This window comes from Prionailurus viverrinus, chromosome B2 (assembly GCF_022837055.1).
Source record: "Prionailurus viverrinus isolate Anna chromosome B2, UM_Priviv_1.0, whole genome shotgun sequence".
NCBI lineage: Eukaryota > Metazoa > Chordata > Mammalia > Carnivora > Felidae > Prionailurus > Prionailurus viverrinus.
In genome coordinates, this window is record NC_062565.1 from 101,144,643 (window position 1) to 101,166,909 (window position 22,267).

General features: G+C 43.7%; 1 protein-coding gene across 5 annotated transcripts in view; it reads right to left on the bottom strand.

Moving 5' to 3' along the window:
* The window catches only part of FYN (FYN proto-oncogene, Src family tyrosine kinase), a 215,170-nt gene that overhangs the window by 177,802 nt on the left and 15,101 nt on the right, over window positions 1-22,267 (bottom strand). For 3 of the 5 annotated variants that reach the window (XM_047858144.1, XM_047858145.1, XM_047858139.1), the window contains exon 2: window positions 9,037-9,076. The exons of 1 other annotated variant lie outside the window; for it this stretch is intronic. The gene's annotated coding sequence lies outside the window, so the exon portion shown is untranslated. Of the gene's footprint in view, window positions 1-55; window positions 264-9,036; window positions 9,077-22,267 lie in introns of those variants that run through there. One more of the 5 variants, XM_047858141.1, reaches the window with a different exon arrangement.

Genomic DNA, 22,267 nt, shown 5'->3' on the forward strand with positions numbered 1-22,267 from the left:
TGGGACCCTCCTGTGTCACCCTCCCTGCGCCCCGCGGCCCCCCTCAGACACTCACCACTGTTGCACCTCTTCCCTCGACCATCTGCCTCCCGTGCAGCCAGCATCACACGGTTCTTCGGTGGCACAGCAGGACTTACTCAGGCCCCTGAGGCCCACACACTCTTTCCACTACATCATGCTACCTCGTGACTGACCCTGAAACCACCTCACTTGGTCTTGGCAGTCTAATGTGGAAGGACTATGCAAATAGATGAATTGTTGTCTCATCCCCTTCTTCTGTTAACACAAACGATCCACAGAGCATCCCACTTCCCTTCCCTCACTTTACACGCGGACTACACTCAGTCGTGGTATGTTTCACAACTTAATGAACACCCCTACATCTTCCAAGAAGCAGCCTTATGCACCCGACAGCGGGGCCTGCTCTTCGCAGACCACATAATCGGCAAAGGAGGCCTCTTTAGTAGAGGCTAACCCTAGAAACAAACATTAGGGCTCCACATCTGAATTCGGGCTTCTGGTCTCACCTCAAGAATCACCCACGGGCTAACACCCACAAGCGTGTTACGGAAAGCGGGGCTCAGGACTGACACCCACTGACATCAGTGAGAACAAGCGGGGACCTCCGCCCTCAAAGCTGTGAATAACCAAGCACCCTACCAACTCTCCCTTCCTGAGGCACTGCCCTATCTCAGGGCATTTTCACAGGACTGTCAGAGGAGATTATAGACACAGAGTACCTGGATGTCAGCAAAGCATCTGACAGTCAGCCATTCAAAGCATAGCTGAGTGAGAAGGGAAACTCTGGGCCAAGTGACAGTTCGGTTTGAGGGCCTCAGAGGTAACTGAGCAACCACACCCAGGGGTGCTAACATCACAGAAGAGCAACACTGGCTTGGAGGGAGGTCCTTGCACAGTGGGGCTTTGTAGGTTTATCCCTGGTAACGTTTTCATCAAGATGTGCTTAAGGGGATCACAAATAAGTCACGGCTGAGGGGACAATTAATGAGAGGAATGAACAGAGATTTGAAAACATTTCAACAGGCTGGAATACTGCCAAAACTGACCAAAACAACAACCAAAAAAGAACGCAAAGAATTAACAGAGATAAAGCCCTACTTTTAATGGTAAAAAATCATTTGTGCATATATAGGAGGGTGTCATCGCCTGCCCTACACCCCCTAATCTGCTTAGCTGGGACGACTCAGCCCTATTCACAAGTTCTGCCATGGGCCCCTGACCCCAGGCTCTGAGTGGGTGAAGCTCCAGGCCTCAGATACACATCAGTCCTGTGACTCTTGACTTCAGACCGGGGGCTTCCTTTTACTCTCTGGTCTCAAGCTCCTGTCTTGGGCCCTCCCCTGTTTTGGCAGTGGACTCTAACTCGTCTTTCTGGACTCAACTCTTTTCATCAGCTTCCTGGCTGGAGTCTCATCCCTGTACACCAGTGCTCCTATCTACCCCTTGGCCTGCTCAGCTGGCCAGTTCCTCTGCCAGACATCTGTCCACCTAGACTGCCACTGATGGAAGACCTTCTCCAGTTTTATGCCTCACCTAACTGTCTACGTCCTAAGTGCCCCCTGTTTGCTGCTGGTCACATCTCCATGAGCATGCCCCAGCCTGTGGATGTATCTGTTCTGTGAATCCCTATCTGGAATCTACTCCGGGTCCCAAGCTGATCCCATACCGCTACTGATAGAAACTCGGCTCTTCTATCTGGTAGGGGCAAAAGGCAGAGGTTGGAAGCAATTCGTATTTTAAAGTCTTAAGGATTTTTGTTGAACCCACGTTCAGTGCAAGCCGGAAGTGCAACAGAGTGGAGATGTGACCTTGATTCGCCTAAGAGTAACACCTAATGATGCAGAAAACACATGCATCTCACAAGATCCAACAGTCAGGGGTACAGCCCTTACCCTATGCTGGGCAAGTTACCTCAGAAGTACTGTTCGTGTCTGAGAGCTATGTTCTTAGAGAGACAATGATACAAAGGGGATACCTCCAGGGGGGTGTAACCAGAACAACGGGATTTCTGATATTAAGTAATGTGAGTACTTGTAAGAACCAGGGCTGCTGGCCGAGAAAAGGGGGATTTGCAGGGATGGAGTTCTCAGGTGCTTCGAGCTGCCACATGAAGGATGGCTGAGGGGCTTATGTGGCGAGACAGCTTGGGGTCAGCAGCGGAAGAGGTGGACTGAAGCAGTAAGTGCTGGTCCCATCTCCGCTCCTGACTTGAGTGACCCTGTATCTTGGGCCTCAGTCTCCCCCTAAGACTGGAAGGCTATGATTTTGAAGGCTCCTCCCTGCTCTCAGAGCCCATGATTCTTCATCCTTACATCAACCCCAATCTGAGAAAGAAGATAGGCATGGCTTTGCCTGTTCTGAGGCCTGGGAGACCAGATGGGCTCTTAGGTCTCCTGAGGGGCCCCTTCTAGGAAAATCAACCCTACTGAAATAATGTGTGAAACCAGTGGTAATAAGCTTTATGTTTCAGGAAATGAAAAATGTAGAAATTGTCAAAGAGAAGACAGAGGCAGAAAAATGTCCACTTCTCCTCCCCAAGACATTCACTTCCCAATCCCTGCAATCTGTGACTGTCCCCTCACACAGCATGATAGAGTATGATAAAGTTAAGGATCCTGGGAGGAGCAGTTTATCCTGGATTATCCAGTGAATTCTAAAAGCCATCACAGGCATCCTTACAAGTGGGATGCATGGGAGATGTGACACAGACACACACAGAAGAAAACAATTTGAAGGCAGAGGCAGAGACTGGAGTGATGTGGCCCCAAGTCAAGGGAATGCCTGTAGACACCAGGAGCAGGAAGAGGCAAGCAGTGGGGTTCCTCCAAAGCGTCTGGAGAGGATGCACCCCTGATACCCCCATAGTGGACTCTGACTCCTAAAATCATGACAGAATAAGTCTGTGGTTTTAAGCCATCAAGTTTGGGGTCACCTGCTACGGCAGCCACAGCAAACTAATACTAAGGTTTTCTGCTTGAACTTTTGTTGTAGCCCAGTGTGGGCAGTAATAACCTTCTTTAGGGGCAAAGCTTGAATTTTTATGTATTTTTGATGGCCTATTCCATACTATCTCAAAACAGGTGCAGCTCTGCTTTTAAAAGTGTTTAGGGGCAATGACAAAGGTATCTTCTAAGCCATTCTTTACACATATTTTACTAATAATGTCTCCTTCACAGGAGACTGCAGCAGACAGTATGTCTATGCAAAAGGCAGACAACCAAATGATTCCAGCCTCTACCCAGCAGGCCTGGCTGCAGGGCAAGATATTATGCAGCCCCTCGTGGCTACAGGAGAAAGCCTACAGAGTTGGGGGGGGGGCCCGGTCTTGCTTCTCCATTGTAATGCGGGCTGCTTTTCTCCCAGCAGTGTCCGGCTCCCCCCTTGCAGATGATGAACACTACTAAGATGAGGACAAGAAAATGAACCCCAGCCTAGGGACAGGCCACAGAGTGAGTGTCTTGCAGGCCTCCCTCGGACTGCCATCCCGTAAGTCACTCTCAGGCTGTCACCCCACAGGCACCACCTGGTGGGACCAGGTCAGGTTTAAAGAGGTGGTTCCCCTTTAAGTTTCTAATTTCTTTTTGATCAAAGCATCGTTCCTATTTTTAAAACCACACATAAGGGTGAAAGTCCTTTAAATTTAGAGAAGAGAAAATGAAAGATGCGTATGAAATTACCAGTTAAATTACACGAGGCTGGTGATGATTCATTTGTCTTCTGCTCTTTTGGGCTTCAGTACAAGAGAACATCCACTGTGGAGTGGAAACAGAAGGGTGCTCCAGGTCTGAGTGCCACTTGTGGATCCTGTCACTTCTCGATGTGAGTCTGGGCAAATCACATCACTTCTGTTGAGCTGCATTTCCCTCACATGTAAAACAGGGCAACTGAGGAAGAGAACATGTGGCCTAGGACACTGGTGAGCCCCCGGCTGTTTATTCATGTTCAAGGGACAAATGAATTATGTGTTCTGCATCCAAGGCTAGACAATTCAACCCTAATGTTTGAACTCTTTCCTTGAATCACAACATAAATTTTTTTATCTGTAGCTCTCCCAATGGTCATCACTGCCTGCCTGAGTTCATAATGTCTAGCAAGAAGGATCTTTTGTGATCTTGGAAATTCAAATTGGCAGAGGGCGTGTTGTTTCTTCTACAGCGGCAGTTTTACAAGCCAGAGATTTATATAAAAGAAAGTTGGTCAGTTATCATGGGTGATGCATAACAACTGCTTTTGGTGCACGACTAAAACTGTTTGCTCTTCAACCTAAAAGAGAACTCTGTGCAAGTTCCTCCCTCCCAAACAACCCCCTCCCTCGCACCCAAGCCATTCCCTTTTCCTGATCCCTGGTCACCCCCAGCCTTTCCTTGGGCATAGAGAGGCTGGTCTTTCCCCATGCCCAATCTCCTCCAAGAGAATGGGTCAATCTTATGGAGGCTGGGGCAAGGCATGGCTATGGGAGCCAACTGGGCATCCCATAGGCCCTGGGGCTGGCAACCCTAAGAGTGTGGATCAGAGAAGGCCAAAGAGGGGGAGGGTCCCATCTGTACACCTGGGCTGCCCTCTCCAGTCCCCACACCCACTTAAGGAGCCCTCCCACTCCATTCAGGAAGCAATGGCTTCTACAGAGGGCAGGAAGTTCTCTTGATGGCTGTTCTTCCCTCTTCCTCTTTACTCTTTCTGCCTCCTTATCGAAAACGTGCACAGTGAGACGCTACACCCTGACGCCTCCGCCATACGCATACGTTCTCCCTGAAGACAAATCCTCATGCCTTCCCAGCGACCAGCATTCTCAAGCCTTGGGACTCCCCATGAAGCACAGCTGACCTGTTGGCTCCTGGAAGTCCTATTCCTCTTACTAAAGAAAAATCTTATATTAATTAATCTTTCCACTTTTCTCAACCAGCTATGTAGGAATTGCATACACATGGCTTTAAAGCTTGGTTCCAGATGCAGTCTCAAATTTTGAACCCTCAGTTGTTTAGAATCACTTTGGGGTTTTTTGTTTTTGTTTTTGTTTTTTTTACAAAAACTATTAGCTCCACAATAAGAACCTAGGATATTGTTATGACTTCTCTTCGGACTTATTAAAACAAAAGAAATATTGAAAAATGGAGCAACTTCTATACATTCTACATTTACAGATAAACACATTTCAAGGAATTCACTGGGGAGAAGGAAATGTTCTAAAGCATTCTACTTTCTTTTCTTTTGCATGACAATTTTTACTTGGGGAGGCCACTCTATCAAACAGACAGCAGTATTTGTCGCCATATTTGTGGCCTGAAGGCAGTTATCTAAACCCTGCAAACAGCGGAATAGCAATACAGGAATTCTTGGTCTCACTGAAACTACAGAAAGGACAGGTCTCTCTCAAGGCAAGTGCCAAATACCTTCAATTGTGCAGAACAAAGGCCATGCAGGAAATGTGGAAATCAAACCTCTCTCCTTAGCCCTTTGAAAGTCATTAGGAGCAAAGTGGATGTTATTTTAATCAAAGCCATTTAAATCATGATTTAAATTACCAAAAAAGATAAGCCAATTTAATCAGTTTTTCTTTTTAAAAAGTACATTTTTGTCCTTCTGACATAACCGGATTACACATTCTTTAAAATTCAGTTGAGTATGGGTTTTACTTTTAGAAGATAAACTGTATATATTTAAATCAGTGATTTATGTAAATCAAACTTGGAAGTGTATCCCTTAATAATTCAAGAAGATTCTCTGCAAAAACAAAAACAAAAACAGTATTACTGTTTCCCTTGTGCTCTTAATGCTCCTCCCTCTTTTATCTTTTGACTGTCTTTGCTTGCACGGAGACTTCATTCTTAAGAACTATCTATTCCCTTGTCTGCTTGAGACTTTGTACTTTTGAAGAGAAAGCCAAGGAAGTCTTATCTCCATATAATGCTATTAACAAGCATGGTTTCCAAGATAAAACCTAGAGATGGAGAAGAGAAACGCGATTTCTGGAATACAGAGATTTTTTTACTCTGCCACTTACCAAAGTGGCTTTCAAGGACTCTTATTACCCCCTAATTTGGTTATGTGTCATTCATTCATGCCTGTAGTCAACCTTTTAAGAGGGCATTCTAGAAACCAGGCATTAGGTTTGGCACATGGAAGGATTCAGACCTGACAGAACTTACAGTTCAATAGGAACACAGATACCAGACAGTTACTGCACAAATAACTATACAACAATAGCTATGAAGAAGTGCATGGTAGCAGGGCAACCCCATCTAGAATGGGAGAGAGTGTCATGGAAGACTCCTCTAGAAGGTAACACTGCTTTTTCGTTACTCACAAAACTTCTTAAAAAGAGGTCACACAAATATATTGTCTCAAATAGTATCACTTCCAAGGTAAGGTAGGGTATGAGAAAAAGAAGCTCTGGAAACAGATATGATTAGGACCCTTACTATTACCATGGTGCCTCAAGCAACTCATGGTAAGCGATATGGCTGCCTCACAAGAGTGCTGTAATGGTCAAGTGTGATGCATAGAAAGCACTCAGTATGTAGTAAATGCTCAATAAACCATAGATGATAATAATTACAGACTTCATGTTGATTTAGCTTTGAGCTTTGACACATCAAGATAAAGCATATTTTCCATTCATAGTTCTATCTTCACAAAAATGTTCAACTGAAAGAGAACACTCAAAAATACATTTAGAAAAAAAACACACCATGACTTCTGTAATTTTTCTTTCTTGGGTTGGCCAGCAGATATCACTTAATTATACAATGGAGGTACACTCTATTCTAGATTCTTCTTGGCAGATACATAAACACAAGCAAAAAGAACAGTTTATACATCTGTGCTCAGCAGCCTTCTATCAGCATTAGAAAAAATTCTGGAATTGGAACTTTTGAATTAGAACTTTTAAAATAGTGAACTCCCCTAGGGTGGTTAAGTGTTTTCCAGGTCATTAGCTACATGACCGAGACGGTACAACAGGCAGAGTCCTCTGCATGCAGCTCAAATTCACTCAGTCCAAGAAGCATTTCCCACCTCACTTTTAGCTTCTCTCAACCTGAATTCCAGCAGTACTTACAAACACCCAACTCACACGGCAGGGTCCATCACACTGTTCACTCCTTCATCAGATGCTCACTGCTGCCAGTGTTGTGCTTGAGGGTACATTCAACAGACAAGGCTGTGCCTTCAAGGAGCTCCCAACCCCCGGTGGGCCTTATTAAGCATCCTTCAGACTCGTGGCTAACAGCCCTTTATCCTTTTTGGTACAAAGCCCAAGTCAGAAAACAAGTATGTGTGGTTTGTGTTTTTAAGTTAAGAAATGAAGAATTTTACTTGATCCTGGAAAAGGGACCATGTTACTAATGAGAAAAATGAGGCTCACATAGGAGAGAAGATTTGCCTAAGGTCTTAGACCAAGTGAACAGCAGAGCCAAAGCGAGAACCTAATTCATACCACTTAGGACTTCCCACCCCATTTACTGAGCCCTCTTGTCTGCCTGGCATTGGGATGTACTGAGAACAGAATTAACAGACCCACCTCCTCCATTCGCTGGCCCTCCGGGATTCACCTCCGCTTGAGTGGCACAAGGCAGGGCAAGCCCTAAAACCTGGAACAGCTCCAGGCATCTCTTAAACTGTCCCCCAGGTTTCTGGCTATTATAGCTGGTCTGCACTATACCACCCTGAGGTGGCTCCTGGTACCCAAAGGCTCTGTGGCCCAGGAGGGCCGCAGTGCTGACCCCCCACCCCACTTACGGAGTGCCTTTGCCAGCCCCTGGCTTCCACAGCCAAAATGCAAGCACACCAGGATTTCAAGAAGGCTCCCCTCCAATCTAGCCCTGAGTAGAGCCTTTCAATTTCCCTGAGTCACGTTGGTTTGTATGAGCTGAAAAGGCCACCACTGATCACAGGCCATTCTGTAGAAAGTAGGGGGCTACGCGGGTCAGAGGTCAGGGGTTGCTCATAATTGTTCTAGAATAAGGTTTCAGTCAGTATACTTCCTCAACTTAAAGGTACACTGACTGAATACAGAATGGCTCTAGTTCAGGGAGAAGAACCTGTCTTACACACAAATTTAAAACGAGAACCCCAAGTCATTCCTAGATGATGAAGTAGAGCCCCTGAATGGCCAGGGGATGGAAGAATGTAACGCAAACCTGCTGAAAAATTACACCCAAGGCAATGTGATTGGGTAGGGGAGATTAGGGCAGCAAAGGATCCCACAGGTAGCTAGTGAGGCCTGTTTAGGTCCAGCCTTTCTTGGAAACCCAAGGCCTCTGGGAGACGAGAGAAGTACAAGCAGAGAAGACTCAACCAGTGTTTACAGAAACAGAGTGCGTGGCTCCTTCACACATGCCCTTCATCAGGGAGCTTTTCTGGATGGCCTGGCCTCACTCTGCACTCCCAGAGCCAGAGCCCCTTCCACACAGTTGTATCACACTGTACAATAATTGCCTGTGTACTTGTCTGTCGAATTCATTTTTGTCTCAACAGATTCCAGCATGGTGTCTAACACCCAGCGGGCATCAAAAAAATGGTAAGTGAATGAAAGAATGACCTGTGACACAGTGACTGTAATTCGAAGGTACAACTAGGGCAGAGGAAAGTAGCAGTCATCTTAGAGGGGAGAAAAACCAAAACCGGATGGACTGAAGGGGACCTTTCCAAACCAGGCTGAAGACAGAGTGCCACCCACCCCTCAGCAGCCCCTGAAGGCTCTCAGCCACAGGACACCTGTTCCATCCTATTTCTAGGGTAAGGAGGTACATCTTCTAGCTAAAACACATGTTCCCGTAATTATCAAAACTGAGTGTTACAACCAAGAGAAGGGAGAAAATAGTAGATTCACCTAAGTGAGGCAAGACTTTCTATTTCACATACCAGCTCGCTCCATCTCCAACTCAACCTCTCTTAGAAACCTACAGACTCAAGAGTCACAATCGCCAGTTCAGAGTCACTGAGTCTAGGGTCCCAATGGGACACGCTTTCTAATGCACAAGGCATGTGCTCTCAGTGCAAAACTTGTCAACTTACTTTTTCCACGTCTAGATCAGCATCCTGCTTCTTCAAAAAACTGTAGAAGAAAAAAAAAAAAATAGACATCAAAAGAGAACGGAGCGCTCTTTTCCTATAAACCTCCCACAAAGTACCACCATAGAATTTTCATTTGCTGCAGACAATCAATTTGCCCACAACTTTTCTCTCGTTCACACAATTGTTGCTATGTCACAGTTGCCACAAACACCTGCCTGCAACTGCAAAGACCTGGCCCTGTACCATCAAAGGAAGCCAACATGAGATTTTAACTTTCTGAAGCCAGGAAAGATACAGATGGAGGTCTTACACACACACACACACACACACACACACGCACGCATGCACGCACACACACACACACCTTCTTTCCAGTGCCTATAGGTCATCCATAGTTGGGAAACATTAAAAAAAAGAGTCTTCCAAGATCTTGTTCAGCTCACCTCCTGGCTTAAATCTTCCCTTAGCCCCCAACCCACATGTGCCCCACTTCCTGTCTGACTGTGGGTGGGCCTCACTGTCAAAACAGCCTTCTTAGGATGGCCCCTCTTTCCCATCAGCTGGAGTTCCCCTCTCTGGGAGATGTGCCAACCCAGCAGCCTGCACCGACTTGTCCACGGAACTTAGGCCCCAGGAATACCTTAGAACCTTGTGCCAACCCCTGGCAAAGTAGAGTGCTGATTCTGTGGCACCCCTGCCCACTTCACATTAATCTTGAAAGTGCCAGGAGCGGGATGGCACCTTTCCAGTTTGCTCATGCACTCTGCCTGTAACCTGCCAATATTACGGTTCCTCGCTTATTATTTGCAATTTTAGCTGTTGGAACAAAGCTTCAGTTTTAGTATGATGATAAAGAATCAAAATGGTTGAATGGAATTACGTTGACAACAATATGTTAGGGCAGAAAGTAAAAGGTTTGAGGAATGTGAATAAAAAGGCAGCAACAATTTTTCCTCTCTTAGTAGAGACTCACACTTTTTGTCATTATGATTCTTAGCATCCTGGTCCATGGTTTAAAAGACTGCCATCATAAATTACTATCCCCATCAAAACCACCCCTCCCCCCAACACACACAAAAGAATTTTTGCAAAGAATGCATAATTAACAGTAACATCTTTGTTTTGTTTAATCAAAGATGACTCAGAATGAAGGAAAGAAAAAATGACCATGGGGAAGAGCATGAGAAACTCATATATTGTCTTCTGCAGATGGGTATTCAAATCATGAACTGACTGCAGACATGCAGGAGAACCAGCACGAGGTTGCGGGGAGAGAATGTGCTAATGAGCATGCCACTACAGCCCGTACCTTAGCAACCCACATCACCCCATCTCTTCCTTGCTTCTGACATGCTGTCCTGTCCTAAGCAAGGAGATGCCACGAGTCAATATGTGCCTTTCTCCTGGCTAACCCACTAGGGATGCAGACACTGCTGAGCTGTAAAAAATGGGAATCCCCATTGTCTAAAAATGTTAACTAGCCTCCCTATCACCAGCAAAGAGTAATTCAGAATCGGGAGAACTTTTCACCAAAGGGAACAGATATACAGTGGAAGTCTGACTTCCATTCTTTTTTTTTTTTTTTTTTTTTTTTCCAACGTTTATTTATTTTTGGGACAGAGAGAGACAGAGCATGAACGGGCGAGGGGCAGAGAGAGAGGGAGACACAGAATCGGAAACAGGCTCCAGGCTCTGAGCCATCAGCCCAGAGCCCGACGCGGGGCTCGAACTCACGGACCGCGAGATCGTGACCTGGCTGAAGTCGGACGCTTAACCGACTGCGCCACCCAGGCGCCCCAGTCTGACTTCCATTCTTGAACACTTCCCTAAAGAAGTTTAGGAAGGCTGTCATTCTGATTTACAGAATGGAATTTTTCTGTTTGCAAGGTGGAAGATTCCTTCATCCACCACAGAAAAAGAAACACCTGCAGAATCACTACCCTTTCCCAAAGTAGTAACGAAACTTAACCTCTCTCATGCACACAGCACGAGTGCAACCACATGAGATACCCCGTTCAACAGCAAGCTCTTCCAGAATGAGCCTTAGTGGGGCGCCTGGGCAGCTCAGTTAAACGTCCGACTCTCGGCTCAGGTCATGATCTCATGATTCGCGTTCAAGCCCCACGTTGGGCTCCGCACAAGACAGCACAGAGCCTGTTTGGAATTCTCTCTCCCTCTCTCCTGCCCCTACCCCACTCATGCTTTCTGTCTCTAAATAAACAAATAAACGTAAAAAAATTAAAAAAAAAAAAATGAGCCTGAGCTCCATGACACTTTAGCAACTGGTAGGTAGCAAAAGGAAAACTGAAAACCTGTTTGGAGCTGCTAGCTAACTACTGCAAAAGGAATGTTATCCATCCATACATATATGCAGCTTCATCCAATTTCTTTTTCAGGCTTACAAAACAGATGGAGTTAATTAACAAAGACAATACATATATGCATCATCCTGCAGCCATAAACCAGAAGGATGTCACAGCTTTAACTTCAAAGCCTCCCAGCAAGCACAGCCTGAGATATTTTTAGGCATCAGCTCCATTGTTTCAAAGAGGATATGGTTTGGTGAAATAAAATTGCCAAAAAGTAAAATTCACAGGACAACCTTGCTAGGATGAAGAGTGGCATTTGATTTTGAAACCAGTTATGTCTGTCTTAAAGGGTGTGCTTCTGCAAAGCTGAGAATAAATTTTGTCATCAAATGTTTAAGTGAAACAGAAGTACCTTTTATTTAAATGTCTTACATAAAAAAATCATTCTTTAAAAATTGACCGATTATTCTATTTTATCTTTATTCTAAATATAAATTTTTGGAATATTCAAGCTTTAAATTTTCAAAGCTTAAGGCAAAAGAGACCGCCCTCCTCCTCTGTGTGTGTGTGTGTGTGTGTGTGTGTCTGCGTATAGACCGATATACATATATAGTTATACAGACATTTTCAATAGTTGACTTTGTATTCAATCGTGGGTTTGTGGCCATTAGGGCATTTTCCATGCTTTTATTCTTCCTGCTGAAGCAGTGCTAATGTTTTGTTTGAGAAACATGACTGAAGTGACCCAGATTCCCAAGCGGAAAAGGCTGATCCATGAATGTTGCAAATGTGTGACCGCCTGCAGGAATGAAAGCCAAAGCATGAGACCTTGGCCAAAAATGAACTACTCCCAACTATTTAGATCAGATCAAATCCTCTATCTTTGGGAGAATACACAGAGACCTTCATTTTTAGAGGAAAGTCTAAAACTAAAACTGAGAAGGCTTTGACTTTGAGTTCTCTTGATGCAGCCATTCCTGTAGCCCCCCAACTCCCTGCTCTCCCATTTCCAAATGCCCAGGGGACGTCCCCCCTGGTACTCACCACAGGGACCTTACAACCGGACAGTGCAGGCAGAATAAACAGAACCAAAGGGGGTGTCAGCCACATGTTCAGAGAATGGCAAGAGGCTTAGTAGTCCTACAGGGCAGAGAGGGACTTACGAGTGTGGAGGTAGGCTGGTGGGAGAAAGGTGGGAAACTGAGGCAGAGGCCAGCTAAGAAGTCAGCCTGTGAGAGGCATACTCCTGCACTTACCAGTGTATTTTCTACACGCCTCTATCCCAGGAAGGGGGAGGAAAATAGATACAGCCCCCAGCATCTTCCTGGCACAGGACTAAGCACCGTCATTCTGATCTCACCAACTCTGCTGGGTAAGTATAGTTTTCTCCTAATTAGCTGTCAGGGCCCAGGACAAAATCACCTTTTCACTCCTGTTTTCCTCTGGTCCCACTTCCGTGCAGAACTAGATTTCCTTTCCTCTGTGTTCTTACAGCACCTTACACAGTTCCTGCGTCCTGGTCTTCCCTGCTCCAGAGCAGCGCTCAGCCCAACAGGGGCTTCAGCTCTGCTGATGGAGGGGTGAAGGGTGAAGAGAGCCAGTGACAGAGTGACTGATGAAGAACTGACCAATAGAGCTGACTCAAGCTGCACGTAGGGTAGGGGTGTGTGTTGGGGGGAGGGCTGGAGGACAGAAATGCAGGGTGTGCCCACATACCGCACATGCCACATAGATAACCAGAAGCTGACCTTTCTTTCAATTTCATCCTGTGTCTTTAGCTATAAATAAGTGACAAAGATCCAATCTGGAGATTCTGTTATTATTTTTAATATTAGCCAGTGTTTCCTTTCCACTTAAAGAATGTGACTGAGAAACTGACGCTCAATATGTTAGAGTCATAACCACAACTCCTGTGTGAAGGAGACTTGAGGGATATGACAAATCCAAGACTTAAATCATGGTTCTGGGTTTTGTTTGATTATTTCAAGAAAAGGAAGATTGAGAGAGAAATGAAATCTACTTTTCTCTTGCCACAGAATCTTCTCTATTTCCAATTCAAACCTTCTTACTACTTGCAAAAGATTTAAAATATTCATCGACCTGCCAAAAAACATCTGCATGCTACTCGACACATCTATTCACATCTGAATGCCTTCTTTCTGCTCCAACGATCATTGCTGTATTCAGTCAAACTAAAGTGAGAACCTCAGAACTGTACGTGGTGTGATGTCAGTGGCACCGAGGATAAAATGGCCATTTGACAGCAACTTCCATATCAAGTGTGTCGACAGGGGCACTGCTCCTTTGGTTATTAACTTAGGATCCAAGGCACAAAAAAGACCAGGCAGGGCCAGACTCTGCCACAATTCCAAAGAAAGCTAAGACACACACAGAGCGTACACAGAAGCTCCTCAATGTTCCCCGGTGAAGGGGCGGCCCCTGGCTCCCTGCCTGCAGCCTGGGAACAGGCCCACTCTCTCAGTGGGCTTCCTGAGGCCTTCACAGCTGCACACAGACACGCAGTGCAGTGTTTGGGACCATCTACGTTCAAGGTCACCACAATCTTCTGTGTGCCCAACAGCTGGGGCAGGCCCCGGAGACAGGAGACAGCTCAGACAAGGCCCTTTGTTGTGGGGTATTCCTCATTGCCTGGTTTCCCCAGGAAAAATGTATTTTCCTTTAGCCATTCACTCTGGCCCTACCTCATTCTCCTGCGTCCTTCTCCACACAAGAACCTTTTAACAAAGTTAAAAGCTAACCTCCCATCTTACCTCCCTCCCACCCTAGTAAAGGCACAGTGACACAATGGTGTCCATGTGCACAATGGTTAAGAGCAGAGGGCCTTGACAATGTTGGTGACAGGTCAAGACTCCTGAAGAGTTTAAAGGAAAGGGTCTAGCCTGGGAGAGGACAGTAAAGGTGGCTGGGGATCGCCTTTGGGTATCCTATGCTAGGAAGATGTACTTTGTCGTATAATCTCATTCTTATTTCTTTTATACAAACATTGATTTACTTCACTGAAAAGGTAATATACGCTCAATGAAAAATCTGGAAAATCTGGAACCCCTGTTATGATGTTGGAACTTTCCCCTTCTGGCCAGTATTTCTATGCTTATGTAAATGTTAACCGCTACTACAGCACCTCCAACTTGCATGTCACAACTGACAGCACATACAACTTATTTTGCATACAGGCAAATAGTGGGGGGCAGGGTACCCTCAATATGAACAATGTACCTAGTAAAATTAATTGCAGGATCTATTTCAAGTAGTAAGGCACAAAAGGGAGGCTACATCACCTAAGGATGCTTCTCACCACGGACCTATGAATTACTCTCTAAAACACAGAATTTTGGTCCATAGCCAGGGAGGAAGTGGTTGGATTCAGTTTTGTTTTGTCTTTTTTTTTAGTCTTTTAATGTTTATTTTTGAGAGAGAGAGAGAGAGAGAGAGAGAAAGAGACGGAACATGAGCAGGGAAGGAGCAGAGAGAAATGGAGACACAGAATCCAAAGCAGGCTCCAGCTCTGAGCTGTCAGCACAGAGCCCGATGTGGGGCGTGAACCCACAAGCTGCAAGATCATGACCTGAGCCAAAGTTGGACACTCAACCAACTGAGCTACTCAGGCGTCTGGGTTGGATCCAGTTCTATCTCTAGCTCTGTTATTTATTTGTTCTGTGACTGGGTGGGGGCAGGGGTGCAGGAAGGGTGACATTAAATAACCGATGGGGCCAGGCAGGTAAAACAAATGAATGAAGCAGGTGAGGTGGGGCTTGGGTGACCTGAAGAGCCCTGAGGCCGCTGTCATGAGAGAACACAGGCTTGGTTTTGTCAGACCTTCCAATTTTTTTCAAAAGAAACAGGGAATCTCAGTTTTTATACAAAAATGCCCCATTTAAAAATGTTCATTTAATTTTTAAAATGCCTCATGTGGCCTAATGAAACATAATAAACAAGGGTATAATCCGGCCCATAGACTGGTTTGCTATCTGTTTAAGTCATAAGATCCAGCCCTTGGTTTCTCTTAATATTAAATAGGAAATTGGCCGCTATCCGCCCCTTGGGGTTATTTAAGAGCATGGGGGAGGGGGGTTATTATCACATAACAAAATAATCCAAGCCCATTCAGATGCACAAAGCAGAGTAACATGATCCCTTGGTTTTATGTAATGTTAATAGATGTGGCTTCATTTTTTGTAGAATTATTTGAAATGTATAATTATACATGTTAGCTTCCAAACAAACAAAAGAGGTAATTGTAATAGCCTTGGAGGACGAGGGTGTGACCAACTCGATCAAGCAGTGGGGTGGAAGTCTGAGGGGGAATGGCTTTGATTTTTTTTAAACAAACACTGTGTAGAGACAGGTGGTGTAGACAACCCTCTCAAGAAACACTGCATTAAAGGGCAGCACAGCAACGAGGTGGTCTCTACGTGAGAATGCAAGGTGAAAATAACTTAATCTTAAAAATGGATGAAATCACAAATGTGGTGACAGAATGAGCATCATGTTAGAATAAACAACAACAAAAAAAAACCCCAAGTACCAACTAAAGCAATTATGTCAGCAAAATACTAGACAGTATTGGGTGCAGTAAAAATTTTATTATTAAGAGTGAAGAAGTTAAGATCTAGTTACGCTGGTTTTCTTAAACAAGAAGTCGGGGAGGGGGGGAAGATCTTTACTACAACACACATTGCCCCACATTTTACACTGTGCCATTTCTGTATTTGTCCTTTTTAGCCTACTTCTAGCAGTCTCTCTTTGCTAAAATACATTAGTTGCCATGGAAACAATGTCATAGTGTGTAAAACCACTCACTGTCCTTGGAAAGGCATTCATGATAAAAACTGAACAGTAGCATGTTTTAAAAAGCGATCCCATAGACAGCAGTTGTGTAAGAACACCACAAGATCTCAAAATTGTGACCTCGAGGTATTCCTCCACCACCATCATATGGTCCGGTTTCCCCCAAGTCAACCAGTGAAGCACCTTTCCTCCTCTTGTACACCAAGAGTAATTACAACAAAATCTCCCATCTAATGTTGGTGAAAACAATAGATTCCCTGTGAGGCACGCTCACTTCTCTCGATGGGGTGGGGCTGGGAAACTGTAGAATCAGAAGGTTTGTAGGCATGATAATACCTCTGCTAACGACAAGGATTTAGTCCTGTGATACCTGCTGCTGTCCAATTTTGTTTTAAGAGAGGGAAATAATACTTAGGACATAGAGATTTACACTTGCTTTTCCCTATTGTCACAGATTAGCAAGACACTCTTTCTTTTTTCTTTTCATCAACACAAAGTAGACCATATTTATTTCTCTGAGATAATACATTGAGCAGCTTTCATGTGCCATGTTGGCAAAGGAAACAGGCAAGATATGGGTCCCCTGGAAGCTGAAAATCTGGTGGAGCCAACTGGGCAAGGGTGGGAGCATAAAAGGCCTCCTGGGCCTTGGTGAAGAGCCGGATTTTATTCTAACTGCAAATAGGAAGATAATTGAGTGGTGTTCCCCAGCAACATGATCTCACATAGATTTTTAAAAGCTCACTCAGCTATGTGGGAAGTGGGATTGGAAGTCAACAGTAGAGGAGCGCAGAGCAGTAACGTTATCAGAATCGTCCCAACGAAAGAGGGCAATACAAAGCAGATGAAGAAATGTGATCTCTAATTAGGGTGACTTTGCACCTTGGCTCCTCTGTGAAAATGCTAGATGATATCTACTGTCCTGGGCACTCGTCAGATTAAACATTTGTGTAAATGATTCATTTTTAAGCCAAGTATTATTATTATTATTAGTTGCATCAAAATGTACCAAGATTGGATTTGCATTTCCAGCTTCTGCCATAGACAGACTTGCCTGCCAGTGGGTGAGATAATCTCAAGGTGAAGAGAATTTTCTGAAAGGTGACCAATGACAATCCATCTCTTTTCCTGTCCTTTTCCAATCTTGGCCTAAGTAAACACCTCCCTCTCAAGGAAAATAGACAGGATGCTCACCAATAAAATAAAGAACACTTGGACATGAGCAGCTCAGGGCAGCTAACTCCTCCCAGTCTCAGAGGGCAGTGCCCCTGGCAGACGCTGGATGCAGTGATCAGTTGTGCTGTGAGCCATGCTGCAGCTAGAGTTGCACAAGACACCCATCACAAGGGTCAGTGAGAAACAGAAGATTACAGGTTAGGTGTACATGAAATATATTCAGGACATGGCCCTTCTCAAGAATGGTGTAAATGCTTTCATTACAGTGTTCTTGTCATTTATCGATGGCTATTCTAATTCACTTCGTAACGTGCCTTTTGGCGATAATGAAACAAAAAGGAAAAAATGGCAAATTTAGTGAAAAATTAAGTACTATATTTCTATTTTTCGAGAAAGCTGATGATGGAATGTTAACGCATACAAACTGCTGGTTAATATTCATTATCCACCATGGGAGCCATAGTGATATCATTCACTCCATAAACCACAGCCACAAATCTACAGAAGCACAGATCAGCAACTACTTCAAATGTTAATCACTTTTGTAATAAGGTTGTGTCCGAGGATGACAATCTAACACATGCCGCTATAGAAGGTTCACTAACATAGCACTCTAGGAAGTATGACTTTTCTTTTAGATCAAATGCTTGCTATTCTAAGTTGATTCTGCTTATTTCTGAGTAAATAAGTACATATATGAAAAGCAAAGTGATAGCTTTTAATGTGTTGGCTTCATTAGCAAAAGAAATTTAACAGTTAAATGATTCCAGTTCTAGGTAGTATTAACCAGTGGTTTAAGTAGAAAATATCAATGCCAACAGTGGTTTGATTTTTTTTTTTTTCCATCTATTTCCTGGGATCAAATAAAGCTTGTGGAAGTTCATTCTGTCACAGGTGAAATGTGTCCTGTTACTGTGAATGCCACTGTAAACTGTAAAAAGTTTAACATGAGGGGGCGCCTGGGTGGCTCAGTCGGTTAAGCATCTGACTCTTGATTTCAGCTCAGGTCATGGTCTCACGGTTCATGGATTCAAGCCCTGCATTGGGCTTTCTGTTGGCAGCAGAGACTGCTTGGGATTCTCTCTCTCTGCCCCTCCCATGCTCTTTCTCTCAAAAATGAATAAATAAAACTTAAAAAAAAAAAAAAGCTTAACATGAGAGAGGAAATTATTTGTTTTTGCAGTGAAATACACACATAAATTTTATAATGCTAAAAAACAACTGCCCTTACTAAATCAAGAAACCTATGGAACAGAAAGTCACTTGGAATTGCGTATGCATATGCATAACTCACAACTGCATTCAAATAAGTGGCTATATCCTACCAAATGCAAAAAAAAAAAAAAAACTACAGATGTAGAAATTGACAAATAATAGGAAAACATAACTACCAAATTTTTGTGACAAAGTGTTTTGTGAATATTATTAACATTTCAGCACAATAATATGTGCCTTTTACTTTGCCACCTGTCATCAGCAACCAAGTTTTAGAAAAAATGTTTGAGGGGCTCCTGGGTAGCTAAGTCAGTTAAGCGTCTGACTCTTGATTTTAGCTCAGGTCACGATCTCACATTTCGTTAAGTTCGAGCTCCCTGAGCCTTGTGAGTTGGAGCTTGGGATTCTCTCTCTCCCTTTTCTCTCTGCTCCTCCCCTGCTCATGCTCGCTCGCTCTCTCTCTCTCTCAAAATAAATAAACTTTAACCAAAAAAAAGAAAAAAATGTTTGAGAAACGATTCTCTAAATCAACCTAGTTGTTGCATAATGGTATGATAGATGAATCCTGTAAAGTTTGGGTGCGTTCTGTTCCAAAACAGTTGGGAATCTTTCATTAAAGCAGTGAATGAAGCGCCAAAACACTTCAGTTCTTTAAAGCTTTTAGCCAATTGCAGTTATTGAAAACAAGGCTTGCAAAAAGGAAGATGTTGAAATTTATCCCGACAAAGCAAAGGAGGGACTAAACACAGTGTCCAAGATTTAATTCTGAAATTGTATTATGATGTGTTGAAGGATCTCGACTTGAGGTGATGTTTTGATGGTGCTCCTAGTTTTAATTGGATACATTTATGTTAGGAACCAGAATGGAGCGAAATTATGAAGATCTACAATTTGTGTCATCTAAATGTGACAAGACATTCAAAAGGACCACAGAGGAATTTATTTTCATGAGTTTTGTAAAAATATTTATTAACGATATAAATCCTGAGGGTAAAAGACCTGTGAAAATATTTGGGCTAAAATATTAACACATTTCAACATGTAAAAAGTTAGCCCGAGGAAAGCCTCCATTTAGCAGAATTTGCTCTGAGCTCATGTGCATCGGTAGAAAGAACTATTTTCTCTGCGAAAAAAATATTTTGATGTATACCATGAATGCCAACTGATGACAGTAACAATTTCACATAGTGACTATAAGACACAACTCTGAAGACGACTAGAGGCAAGTCTATGAGAACATTTAAAACAGTTCATTCTTCATAAAAAATATGTGACATGGGTATTAGAGACATATAGCTAGAAACTGACTAGAGTGAATGTATACCCCAAATAATTATGGTCATATGTTCTTTTTAATGCTTACTCAGTATAAAAAGGTTTTTTTCTTCTAATGTACATGGACATGTTTTTAAGTTTTAGAAATTTTATTTTTCCGATTTTGAATAGAACCATTTCAAAGGCCCAAACATGGTATCAGTTAATAAATCAACCTTTAAAAATTCTATAGTATTGATTATTTTAGTGACTCCTTTCCACAGTGTTATGATCCCACATCTCGAGTTCTCTTGGCTCCCACTGAGAGATGAGGAAAAATAGGAGATGCGTGTATATTTTGAGAAGATGTGCTCAAAGTGCCACCATAATTTTCTAGTAGAAAAGTATATAAGCAGCATCCTCAACACACCACCAAATACACACTTTTTAAAGCAAGACTAAAGATTTCCCTTCTCAAATTACTAGGCATTTCAAGAAACAGCAGGTTTTAAAACATCTTCTTAAATGTAGCATCATCCTTGTACGAATGTCAAGTTGGGATGAGACATAATTAAAAAGAGCTAACTGGTTTCTGCGCCCGCCCCCCCCCCCCATTTAGTGTTCTGGTAACTACTTATGAGTTATACTCGAAAATGAATCCCTCCATATACTCATGCTTTATTTAGTACATGAGGACTGAATAAAAGTGAAGAGTTTCTCCCATGATAATCAGAGATTGAATACAATCTCTAGTATTCACCCTGATTCCTTTAAAACATGGAACTGAAGGATCACACCCAGTAAATCTTCTCTTCTAGTCTCCAGTATCACAGTAAATTGATTAAAGAAAGTCCTGAAATTCTAATAATTTCCACTGAAATGAGTCTCCCTGGCAACTGAAGTCCTCCCTTCCAGGGCACTCAGAAGAACTGCCACAAGCTAAAAACAGGAAGCCCAAATCCCCACTACATTTGGGAATATCTGGTAGACAAGCCTGCTCCTTGAGAGGGCAGATCTTCCCACTTCTTGTCCAAAGTGAACCTAATACACGTATGCGAAGACATGATTTACTCAAAAGAAAAAGCATACTCTAAGAATACAAGCCAGTGAATATGCTGTCATCCTTGTTACCATCATCATCATCATCAAGATAAAATACAGCTCAGATGCAATGTGGCAGGAGTGAAATTTACACTTATTACTCAGCTGTACACACACAAAAAATGTTACTTAAGGACACCTGGCTGGCTCAGTCACTGGAGCATGCAACTCTTGATCTCAGGGTCATGAGTTCCCACCCCATGTTGGGCCTAGAGCTTCCTAAATAAATACTTTTTTTTTTTTTTATTTAAAAATTTTTTAACGTTTATTTATTATCGAGAGACAGAGCATGAGCATGGGAGGGGCAGACACAGAATCCGAAACAGGCTCCAGGCTCTGAGCTGTCAGCACAGAGCCTGACATGGGGCTTGAACCCACCAACTGGGAGATCATGACCTGAGTCGAAGTCAGACGCTCAACTGAGCCACCCAGGCACCCCAATGAATAAATACTTTTTAAAAATGTTACTTCATTTCTCCAGTGTTTAATTCAAATTGATCATGACCACTGCATTTCTGATGATAGTAACAAAAACAATCTTGCCACTTCAAGATAACTTAATCTCTTCAGATTTAAAATTCTTAGTTGCTTCAGGGCAATTAGTCAAATTAAACTTCTCTAAACTGCCTCTCAGGGCTGTGTTCTTTTCCCTTGCCCTTCTGCCCCCACCCCAGGTTAGCAGGATGGGGAGAGGACCTAGTCTAGGCACTGCCCTCCATGCCCTCACTGGGGTCCCTGGGATGTTTCATCCCTTTGTCTTTGGGTGTTGGCCTGATTCTGCTGATGTAACTGGTAAATTGAACCCACCCAGTCTCCAGGAGTGAGACTGCACAGTTCACTCTGTGCCGCCTTCATTCTACCTCCCAGCTCCCTCTGCACCTCCACGTGTGCCTGAGGGGGCCTACAGGCCCGTGGGATCGCTCCTATGCCACATGCAGGCTTTGGGGAATTGAGAGGGCTTGCTTCTGCCTAAACACGCCCCCCTGTAGAGTACACTACAGGTAGTTTCCTTCCAGGGTTCCAGACCAAATGCAAGGTATGGGTGCTCTCTGCAAGCAGATTCTCCTCCACTCTCCTGAAGTGGGGGATCTCAGCCACCCATTCATTTAGCTCTAGTCTCCTCCTAATCTCTACAAGCTCCATGCTCCATCCCAGGAAGGTATTTCCTCCTTCCTGCATGGCTTACTACACAATATATACCAGGCCTTCTGAGATCTGCCTCCTTGGAATCCACAATCATTTTTCTTCTAACAAAGCCTGCCTCTTTTGAGTGAAGGCCTGGGCTAATTCTGGTCTCTGAAACATGCTTCAAGGGCTTGTTTTGAAAGTCAAAAGCTGAACAACGTCTTCTTTGTCCTAGACCATAT